Source organism: Protopterus annectens, chromosome 7.part0, assembly GCF_019279795.1.
Source record: "Protopterus annectens isolate FY-2018-M chromosome 7.part0, PAN1.0, whole genome shotgun sequence".
Classification (NCBI taxonomy): domain Eukaryota; kingdom Metazoa; phylum Chordata; order Ceratodontiformes; family Protopteridae; genus Protopterus; species Protopterus annectens.
Window position 1 is genome coordinate 1,615,211,052 of NC_056739.1, and position 12,587 is coordinate 1,615,223,638.

Consider the following 12,587-nt stretch of genomic DNA (forward strand, 5'->3'; position numbering starts at 1 on the left):
AGCTGTCATAAAACATATTCATCTTCCACCTGTTCTCACATTCCTGTTTGAAGCTGACAGGATATCTAGCTAACTAATCTGCATTATCTCCCTCCCTTTTCTATACTCAGACTACAAAAGTGAGTAGCTGCAGTCTTGGAGACCATGTCTCTGTGGTGGAATGGACTTTGGATTATTAAATATTGTTTTGAAAGGTAGAATGTTTTGAGAGTGAACTGTTTTCAAAGAATGCATGTGTAGGAGTGCTTGCAGGCATATATAAGAGAATGTTTCCATGTCTTCTTGACTGTATATTTTTTCAGCACCTGATAATTAATACTCAATGGTTGCCATGTCATTCTTGATTTATGATTGCATCAAGCCTTGCTCTGCTATCATCTATTTCTATTTCTGTTTCTATTTAGTTTTTTTACTAAGTTTCAAAGTAGGACATAAGAGCATCTGAACTTTGGCCTTTTGTTAGTTGCTCAATGATTTGGTGGTGCTGTTTTGGCTATATAAAAGTCAAATCTGTCTTTTCAAGTTTCTCTAAGTTGGTTATGATAGTATTAAAATTCTTTATGAATCAAGACAACAGACTTTGTACTGCCTTAACTTTTGTAGATGTCCGGTTATAATTGCATTTACCTTTAGTGGATCTAGAAACATTCTTTTGTCTGAGAAAAATGAATATATAAAATTCTAACATGTTGTTTTCCTAGGTGATTTCTGCCTGCCAACAAACAAATTTCACCTCAGTCATATAGTGCTCATTTCTTACTCTGCTGTCATAATTCCACTCAAAGCCAATACAAGAGCTGTCCATAAGATGGACATAATTCAAACAGATGTAAGGATTCTTTGTGTTCTAACTAGAATCTGGGCAATAAAAGGATTTTTTGATAATCTAACCCCACTCCCTTGGTGGAAGAATATGCAAATTACATCTCCACAGTAGTCCACAATGCCCTCCTTCTTGTGAATGTTCACTTGTGCAGAATCACTATGAAGGCTATGATCAGTTGGTGGCCTGGTGAAGCTAAAGCCTCTCCCTGGGCATCATCTCTGTATTGCTGCCCCTCCAATGAGAGATAGTGGCAATGTGCATGGCCAACTCTTCCCCTTACTTCAATGATTTGTCTGCCTCTCCTTTCTCCCAAAGCAATCAAGAGCCAATTTACTAATCAAACTCAGATCACATGCTCTATAGTAAGAGCTTTATCAGTCTATGCCACTGGCACTGGACTTTAGTATTTTTATCAAAATGAAACCATTTTCCTTTTAATCTCAGACCACTTTATTTTGTAATCTGTTGAGTATAGTTTTCAGTGTCTCATCATTCCTTTGTTCATTCATTCATTCATCCATTTTCTGATTATCTGCTTAATCCATATTAGAGCTGAAAGGGGAGCTAGAGCTCATCTTTATACTCAAAGGGCAGGCAGAAAATAATCTTTCATTGATGGCAGTACACACACTCGCACACACAGACATATGACACATAGACACACACACACACACACACACACACACACACACACACACACACACACACACACACACACACACACACACACACACACACACACATACACTTACACAGATACACAGACACCTACATGCGAGCACACACACACATGCACAAGGACAAACACACACACTCACACACACACACACACACACACACACACACACACACACACACACACACACACACACACACACACACACACACACACACGCACACATACACAGATACACACACCCACAAACATGCACAGACGCAAACTTACTCAAACATGGCACTCGTACCATAAGTCATTATCGTGGATTGCCAGTTCACCTGCAGTATGTCTTAAGGATGTGGGAGGGAAGAGATGGGGTATGTAGACTATGTAAAAAAGACACCATAGCTGAGAAATGAACTGGAGACCCAAGTGCTTATATAATTAAGTTTCTCAGGTTTTGGGGACTGAATGAGGTGCTCCACCAGATGTTTTTCAATAATATCCATTTTTTGATCACCAGGGTTTTTTTTTTCATCCTTCTCTCTCTCAGAAGAAAATAGATCCATTTTTTGTGGCTGAGTTACTGAAGTTACTTTTACGTAAATGTGTAGCCTCTCTTGATAATTTTTTCAAGTTTTCCAATTCTTCAGATAAACTGTTGTACTCAAATACAAGATAACAGATCTGTTTTCACTATGTCTCATGCTATACCATTCTGTTTCTGCATTATCCTTAATGACTTGACTGCAGAGGTGTAGCCAGGAATTTATATTTTGTACTCAAAACTTGTGCTGTCAGCCCACCACCTACATATCATTTAAAAAATGTACTCAGCTCTGAAAATGCTGCTTTATGCACTTCAGGAAGGGACTTGTTATTTTCAGTTAGTGCCATTTGTAACCATAAAAAAGGCTAATTTAGAGTTCCATGTTCCTTATGGAAGCATGTTTTTTGTAGTAATGTACAGTATACAATAATTCAGACAGGTCTAAGCAATTATGTACTGTTTAAACTATAAATTGTTTGAGAGATGCTCAGAAAAATGTACTCACTTGAGTACAGTGAGTATGCCTAGCTATACCCTTGCTTGACTGTTAGGTAAGCCATACTTTTTCTATGTTCAACCATGGAAAAAAATGGAAATTGGCTTTCTCACTCTCTTGTGCTCTCTCTCTGGCCTCAGCTGCAAAGTAAGCTTTTATTGTCAGAATGCTTCTTCACAATTGCATGCATAAGGTCTGCTACTGCCTTGTTGTAGCAAGAGTTTAGACCTTAGCTTACTATAAGTGTGACTTGTTAATATTATTCCCTCATGCTCAGAAGTGTTTAAGATAAGTAATTTAACCTATTTATTTAATGTTTCCAGCATTATTTGTAGCCTTGTTGCTTTATCATTTTGATTTATAGCATAGATACAATTGTGTTCTTCTCTTCCAGTATCTCTTTTTTTTTCTTATTTCTACTGCACTTTCTCTAGTCGTGTGTGGGTTTGTGTATGTATACATGTGTATATATGTATAGATCTGTATTGTGGCTTGTAATTTTTATTTCTGTTCTTGTATACCATAGCAAAATTATTTCTGTTTCTTGCAATTTTCACACATTTTGACATTTGCTTGTCATTGATCTCTGTATTGCACTGTCCATCATAATATTGGCATTCTATATTGTAACCCTTCTTAGTGTCTAAAGTAGACACACATATCTTTGACTTCTTTTTCTTTTATTTCTTTAGATTTTCCTTTGCCAGATACTGTCTACTTTGTTTATAGTTACTTTCCCGAATATGTCAACATCTCTAGTTTGCATTTCTTTCTTATTCCAATGGATTCAGAAAGCATCCTACTGCTGGTGGTAACAATTGCAGACATAAGGGATTTTTTCTGCAATGTGGGAAACTGCAGTTCAGAAACATGTTAGCCGCAACAATGAAATACTTAATTTAATGGCTAATTTGCATATGTCTGAAATGCCTGTAACTACTGTAAGTGTAAATCAGCACTTTCCTGCAGTAGTCACTGGTGGCTCATTCATCTTATTGGCACAAGCAATTCCCCCCATTTACTACCACACACACACACACACACACACACACAGACACACACACACACAGACACACACACACACACACACACACACACACACACACACACACACACACACACACACATCCCCATAACACTCAACTGCCCTAGATTTAACAGAATGGCTATGAATTTTTCTCTTGCATTTGCCATTTCCCTGTCACAAATGAATGCAGTCAATCAATAATGCTACACATTAAAATCTCACACTCTTGCAGATGAATCTTTTTGCTGCAAAATTTGTTGTTCTATTAAAAATTTCCCCAGTACACTTACAGTTACAGATATTACCACAGACAGACACTAACTATACACCACTCACCCCCATAGTTCTCAACTTTCCATCTCCAAAATGAGGAACAGCAGCCCTCACAATGTGGAACAAATAGGCAAAATGTGGAACACATACTAACGGCTTACTAACCACTTCAACTAGGAAAGAGATATAAGGTGGTTAAATATGATATTTATACTTATGATAAAGATCTTTAAATGGATTAACATGATTCATAGGTTCATAGGGTCATAGGTAGGTACGAGGCTATTGGCCCTAGGGCCTATATAAGCCTAGCCAAAAAATGTACCCTGGCTTTCGCCACCCAAGAAAATTATTTTCCTGTGCCCCTGTCGAGCAGAGCCACAGAAGTGATCCCTAGGGTGAATTTCCCATTTCCCATCCAATCATCAAGATTTTTCTTGAAGAGTGCTAATGAGGAGCTCTGCTTGACATAGATAGTTAGTCTGTTCCAGAGTATGGGAAGTCTCTGGGACAGGAATCTATCTCTCCAGCATGTTCTGTTTATTGTGGTGACAAGGTTTAGGTCCCTAGAGCATGTAGCTCGGAGGGATTGGAATTTCTTTAAGTGGAGCATGTCCAACAGCTCTGGGTTTGACATAGCTTTGTATGTTAGGCAGAGATCACCCCTGAGTAGGCGATACGCGATGGAGTAAAGCTGTAGTTTTTTGAGACAGTCTGCGTAGGGCATCTGTTTGAGGCCAGTAATCCTCTTTGTGAGGTATTTCTGTGGTCTTTCCAGTTGTTGTAGATGTCTTGTGAGGTAAATACCAAAAGGGGCATTGTATTCTATAATGGGTCTAATGAGTGATGAGTAGAGGGGAACAATGACCTCTTTTTTCTGGATGAGAATCCTTTTGTGATGAGATGAGCCATGTAGAAGGATTTCCTGACCACTGTGGCGATGTGATTATCAAAGGAGAGACTACTGTCCACCTGTGTCCCAAGGTCTCTTATCACATTTTCGGCATTAAGTAGACTACCAGCTATGTGGTAGTTCATGGATACAGAGTTTTTACCAAAGGGGATGACAATACACTTTTTGGCATTGAGCTTCAGGCCATGGCTTTGACACCAGGTATCTGTCTCAGTGAGGCCCTTTTGTAGTTTGTCCACATCGTTAGGAGTGTCGATTATGGCTCCTAGTTTGCAGTCATCTGCAAACTTTGTTAGACAAAGACCTTCTGTGTTAGCCTGCACTTCAGAGAAGTAGATACCAAAAAGGAGAGGACCCAGGACTGAACCCTGTGGTACTCCACTTGTCACTGGTCTGAAGTCAGATTTGGAATCCGCTACTTTCACAGTGTGGGTTCTGTCTGTGAGCCAGTTGGCAACCCATCTTGTGACATAGGGATTTAAACCGAGTTTAGTGAGCTTATCTATAATTCCAGAGTGGGGGATGGTGTTGAAAGCCTTGGCGAGATCTAGATAAGCTGTGTGAACCATTTTACCCTCATCTATGGCTTTGGTGACTGCTTCAAAGTAGTCAGTCAGGTTCAGGAGACATGATCTGCCTTTTACAAATCCAAACTGGGTAGGGTCCAGAGTTTGGAGATTACCAATGACTTTGTTTATGAGTTCCACGATGATACGTTCCATGGCCTTGCAGACCAGGCTCGTCAGGCTAATGGGGCGGTAGTTTCTGGGTCCGTCGTGGCTCCCCCTTTGTGGAGTGGGATAACCGTCACGGTGCACCATTCAGTGGTACAACGCCTGAGGTGAGGCTATGATTGAACATGGTACTTAGGTAGGGTGCCAGTTCATTCTGTAGTTCAGGTAGAACACAGCCTGGGATATTGTCAGGTCCCATGGATGCTGTGTTTTTGTCTTTGGAGAGTGTGTTTTTTACCTGTGCAGCCGTGATTATAGGAACTTTGCATTCTTCCGGTATAGAAATGGGCCCTCTAGGGGGTGAGAGGGGGGTAAAGTTAGCACTGAACCTATCTGCTAGGATGTTGGCAATATCAGTTGGTTCTGTATATTTAGTGCAATTGTGCTGTAACTCAGAGCAGATCTGAGTGTTCCCATTGAGATTCTTGACATAGCTATAGAATGCTTTGTGGTTGTCTTTAGAGTCACTGGCAATTTTGTTTTCGTAATTAGCTTTGGAGGATTTTATGAGGGATCTCAGCTTCTTAGTGAGGTTGACCAGGGAGTTCCTCCAGTCATGGGATTTTACTCTTTTTTGCAACAGTTTCTTTCTTCTGTTGTAGAGTTTGTTTATGGCAGAGGACCACCAGATTGGCTTCCTTTTGTTGGTTCTATTAGGGATAGCATGATCCATGCACTCGTGTAAGTGCTTATAAAGTGCATTTGTGTAGGATTCAGCAGTCATACCTCTATTGTCCGTCTGCATGGGTGTCATGAAGTTTGCCACTTCTGTTTTAAGAAGTGTGAAGTTGGCTTTGGAGATGTTTTTGACGATGGTTTCCCTAACTGGGGGTGGGGGTGGGATGTGGATGGCTAGGCTGATTAGCTTGTGGATTCCTTTTACCATGGATATCAGTTAAAAAATTCCTATCACAGAATGTGTGTCTATACCCTTTCAATGTGGAACTTTGTGGAACATGAACATTTTAAGTCTTCAAATGAGGTATGTTCCTCATAATGAGGTACACTTGAGAGGTATGCTCACTCCCTTAACAGATTGCACTCATGAACATACTTCTCTATTGATTCAAATACATACATACATACATACATACGCACACTTACCCTACTTGTTCCCTAACCCCCTCCTCACTGAGACCACTCAGGTAGACGTGAACATGCGCGCGCGCACACACATACACACACACACACACACACACACACACACACACACACACACACACACACACACACACACACACACACACACTGTCACCTGAGGCCACTCATACGTCTGCATACACTCACACAACCAGTCACACACATACACATAACACACATACACACCACCACCACTACTTGTCTGCTAAACTCCCTGACTCTTATGTCTAAAGCAATCCCTTGTAGTGAAAGTAATACGTGAATATGAATTTTTGGTCCTGTTACTTAACTTGGCTAACAATAGTGATTTACACAGATGAGTGGTTCTATGAATTGCTTGACTGTTTACAACACTTATCACAGGCATTTCTGGTAGAGATCACATGGTTCATTATCATATGCTGCTCCTTTAGAATGTCTCACTTAACTTTGTAATAAGCCAGAGGGACTTCCTCATTGCATAAAAGCACTGTGGTAGGGCTGTCACTATATCAGAAAAGTTTCTATCAGCAGTAAATAAGACTTATCTCTGGTGGTAACTTTTTCTAAATCTCAGGGACTGTCTGTATAGTTATTATTTTTAAACTTAGATCTTATAAACTCTACAAAAATGTGTTAGGCAGCTGAGCTAAATCCCTGGTATGATATTTGATGTTGACTGAATCCTAGATGCAAGAAAAAGGCTAATTGCTAGGAAAATGGAGCAAGTTGTAGCAGCTGAAATCCTATGGAAAGAAAATGCCATCTTGCAAGGTTCTGAAGGGGACAGTTTGGTAAATGGAAATGAAGATGCAGAGATGTATTTTCATTTACGTTTTACAGAGATTAAAAAGATGAATAAAATACTTAAGTACTACATGGACAGTAACTTTAGGAAGCTCCAGGAGAGAGACACTACCCTATAAGAATACTCTGAAGCCATACAGCTCCTAACAGATGAGAATGTGGAGCTCAAAAAAAGTTAGTTGATGCAGAGTCAAGGCTGGATACTTTGGAAATGACCCTGTCTGATCATGAAAAATGGGGATTGCAGAAAAAAGTCATTATTTAAGTAGTGTCCCTGAAGCTGTGGAGGGTAGAAAGTGTGTGTGCTTCAATAAAATGCCAAAGGGACTGAAATTTCTGAGGCAGATGTTAGGCTGGAGAGCATATTAAACTGGGTAGCATGCAAGTAGATTGGGTTTCAAGGCACTTCTGCTGAGAACAGTTCATTTCAAGTCATTCACTCAGTGTAAAAGAATGTTACTCTTGCTGTGGAAGACAGGTAAGAAGTGGATGTCTGGGAAGCATGGATTTTTACAGATTAGTACTTCTCTGCAAAAATTAGGCAGCAAAAAGCAACATTCCTGGTGTGTAGAGTCAGAGGTATCTGGTTTAAAATGCTTTGTACAGCATTGTTCAAACTCTTCGTTTGCTACAGACCAGGGATCTTCATTGTTTCATTGGCCGCCCTGCAGGCACTAGAGCAACCACAGCAGAATCAGGCATCTGGCAGGCAGGCAGGGTTCAGTATAGTGACAGATAGTGAGAAATGCTGAGTAACAGGTGCCATTGTTAAAACAAGGCAAGTACTTGAGCCCTTTCCACTTTCTTAAAGACAAATTATACATGGAAAGCATACAGCCACAACAAAAGAGGTATGCAATGATGCAAGGTCTGTAAGTGTGAATGCTTTGGATTAGTCTGACCACTACTATGGCATAGGCTGCCTCATTGAACAAACAGACTGACTGTTTAATTAGATCGTATGGTTGTGAATTTTCAGACATTTGGTGAGAAAAAAGGAACAATTAATATGGAACTGGTTACTTCAAGCTGTATGATGACTGGGGATGTCACTGGAACTAAGATTTCTCACCTTTGTATTTCTAAATAACTTGAATACAATATGTTTGACTTAGACAATTGCATAGTAGCTCATTTGAGACATATGGTTCAAGGGCCATTTGCACTTAATATAACAAAATGGTGTTGGAACAGTATATTTGCAGTGCAAATACACTACATTTAGAAATGTTAATGGTAGTTCAGAGTTGTAAATGAGTTATCTTACATGGTGGGAAAGTCATATTTACAGAGTTAATGAATGTGACAGACAAGGTGCTTGCACTAGGCATAAAAATGTATCAAAGTCATACTGAGGAAATATACAAGGGGGGCAGTATTTGTGGTAAGGATTATATTTGCTTTTTTCTTTTTTTAGGTAACATGCAAAATGATGAAGTAGCACAGGAATTTGTCTTTTTTCTTTGGAGTGGAGTAAAGACATGACAACAAAAATAGCTCTGAGACTAGAAGACAGTTGACTTTAAATTGGAAATGCACCTTTATAAGATAATGTTATATGCTAAGTGTCTTGCTATATTCATCAGAGAAAAGAGAGATGTGTAAAAACATGAAAAAATGTGAAAGTTACAATGTGTTCACTCTAAACTATGGAAGGAAGTAGAGGGGGACAAATGGCAAGTAAACTGGAGGGTAGTAATAAAACTGGATCAGTGGCAGTCCCTGGTGGGAGCAGGACAGTAATGATGTCTAAGGATGACATAAGGTTTACAGCCACCAGAGTCATAAAAATGGTATCAAATCAGGGACTGATGCTCCCTCCTTGGAAGGTTCACTGAACTGCATATATATTTTAATTTATATGTTAATATGGTTTACAAATGATTTGTTTTGGTTTGTTTACATAGGTTGGGCTGTGGTTAAAGTTAATACATAAGACTGTTAAGATAATTGACACATGTACACCTTACATTCTTCATAGGTATCACTGAAGAGTTTGCTTAGCAGCTGAGTTGGGGCAAGAATAAGAAGAGGCAATGGTGCATTTTAAAAAGTTAATGCAGTCTTTACAATACAAGAAATGTAATGGGAAGGGATAGATGAAAAGGAAATAAAAGTCACTTTGGGACAGCTTGTAGGTCAGGCAATCACAGTTAAGGGCTGGTCACACTGGAGTCAGAAAAGGTATGTGGATGATATGCACATAATTACTATACTAAGCTGGAATATAAATGATTTACTAACCCTGTGACAAGAGACTGAAAAATGTATGTTTTGAAAAGGATTTGCAAGAGATATATTTGGATTACTTTGAGCATGCCAAGTTAAAGAGGTGGGTATACTTAACTATACAAGTATGTTGAAAACAAGGTTAGTAATTCTATTGGCGAAAGAGTTACTCATTTGAAGTCAAATTAATGAACACTTGGTAGACAAAGAGAGATGGTTTGTTGCAATCAAGGGAATATATCAATGATTATGTAAAATGATATTGTCAATGTATTAATTCTCTGGATTTGATGTCAGGAGGCAGTTTAAGGTGATAGTAATACATACAATTACATTTTAAGGTCTGACATTCATATTAGGGGATTAGACTTTGACCCATGAGAGGGCAGAATGTAGAAGGGCATCTACAGAGCATAGACTCTAGAGGATGGAGAAGTTATACACATGTTATATAAGTTAATTTGGGTTAAGAGACACGAAGAGTATTTGGGAAGCAGGATAGAGGCAGGGGGTATGTATTATTCCCATAAACACTGAAGATGGCAAAAACAGAAAATGCATTTATACATACATAATATAGAATATGTGCCTATGATCATAGATTTTGGGGTGGGGCTGATGGTATTTTCTAGTTAAGCCTCATTGCAAGTAAGGTTGCAGGTGTTAGATAGGCAAAAAAAAGAGAGGAATTTGTGGTTTCCAGCTACTATGCTGATTAATGTCCTGTTAAGTAAATGGGTACACTGGATACTACTAGTGCAGCTGCTACAGTTGGGGAAGATAATGCACCAGACTTGGAACTGGTAAACAAAAATGAAATACTTGACAGCCAGATTTATTAGGGAACATCAAAGGAATGATGTTGAATATTGGAGTTAAAGAACTACAGACTAGGTTGGAGATGCTGACCCTTGAAAAACAAGTAGACTTGAATACAACAAAGAGTGAATAGCAAATGTTCATTGATGAAAGGCTTACTTTTCAATGAGTAACAGTCAGGGTTATGCATTTTTCAAACAAGCCTAAAACACTTTAATCTTTATCAGTTAGAATACAGCAGCAGAAAATGGAGACCAACATGTTTAGCATAAAAGAGTTAGATGGGGGGAATAATACAACCTAGGTAAAGGAAATGCAAGGAGTATTTAGGAAACAGATTAATTTGCATGGCCAGTGTGCTTTGTATGTCGCAGAAGGATGTCTGATAACATTTTGAGAACACTGAGGATGATACAAGATAAGATAATAAGGGACCCTTTGGCCTTGCACTGTAGATGCTGAGATGACATTTCACATAGTCAGTTCTGGCTATCTGAGTGATATTTTGTTAAAAATGAGATTTTCATAGCAATCTGTAACTATGTTAAGGGAAATATACTCCAGCTCAATGGTACATGTAAAGATATTAGCTAGGAAAAAAAGAAGTATTTCAGCTATCAATTGGGTGTTAGACAAGGCTGTTCCCTGTTGCTTGCCTTATTCACATTATGTTTGGAACCACTAGCAATTTGAATAGAAGGTTGGATGTTTAAATATAACAATGGGGAGGTGACAAATAAGAATTGCATTATTCGTGGATGATGTGTTATTGTCATGAGTCAGTCACACAGATATATCCCAGGATTATTTTCAGTTGCTTCAGTGTTTTGGGAAACTTACTGGGTACAAGGTGAACACAGGCCTTTGGTATAAATTTTGTGCCATCACAGGATCAGAGAGAACATTGTCAAGAATGTTAGAGTCATCATAAGTTTAGGCATTTCAGAATATGATTTCTGCTGCATTAAAAGAATTAATAAAATATCAATATGAAGAGGGGCTTATTAAAATAAAGGGTGTGTTCCAGAAATGGAAAGCATTGCTGTTAGACATAGAACAGCGTGAGTGGTACTATACTAGGGTACTCAGGGCATGTGCTCAGGCTATGAAACAGTGTGCCACAGTTAATGCCTCAGCCCCTGGCTTTTCTGTCTGCAAGAGTTACTTTTTTTTTTTTTTTGTAAAGATGAATTGAAGCTAGCAATGTTTTCAAAAGTACAGCTTCTGATTCCCAAGCACAATACATCTGTGAAATGTAGTTGTGCTCTAGTGCCTCAAAGCTTTGATGTCACCACCTGTAGTGGTGGAGTGGACTACACTTACCTTGATGCAGTGTGCTAAGTTAGACAGCCTATAAGAATTGCCAGTTCCATACTACTATCTAAGGACTGTTACATGTTTGTAAAGTGTTGTTTAGCTTAGTGTGAATGAAGGCTAACCGGAACTGCAGCTCTGCATTTACTCAGTGTGAGATGTGGACAGCATAGCCTACAATACATCAAGTTGATTTAAGTACTTTCTAAGGACGTATATATAAATATGTTATATAATGATTAAATAACTATATATGTGTGTGTGTTACATACATAGATGTACACACACACAAATATATATATATATATATATGGGTCTGCTAAACATGATTGAAATTTCAGAAACCCAAAACCCATATGGCCGAGACCATATGTTCGACTCCTGAAATTTCAAACATGCAAAAAAAAAAAAAACAACATTATTTTAAAGATGCTAGCAGGGGGGCTACACCCCCTGCACCCCTTAACTTTAATATTCCAACTACGAGATTTCACTACAGTGTGGTAAATGGAAATTCTCCCATTCCGTGTAATGAGACGCTGTCTGTTCAGAACGTCCAAAATTTCAAAAGTCGAACATATGGTCTTGGCCATATGGGCTTCGGCTTTTTGGAATTTTGAACATCTGTAGGGGACCTATATATATATATATATATATATATATATATATATATATATATATATATATATATATATATATATATATGTGTGTGTGTGTGTGTGTGTGTGTGTATATATATCTTTAAAAGTGGAGGAGACCCTGGAGAGGTGGAGATATGCTCTAGAGAGAAGAGGAATGAAGGTCAGCAGGACTAAGACAGGA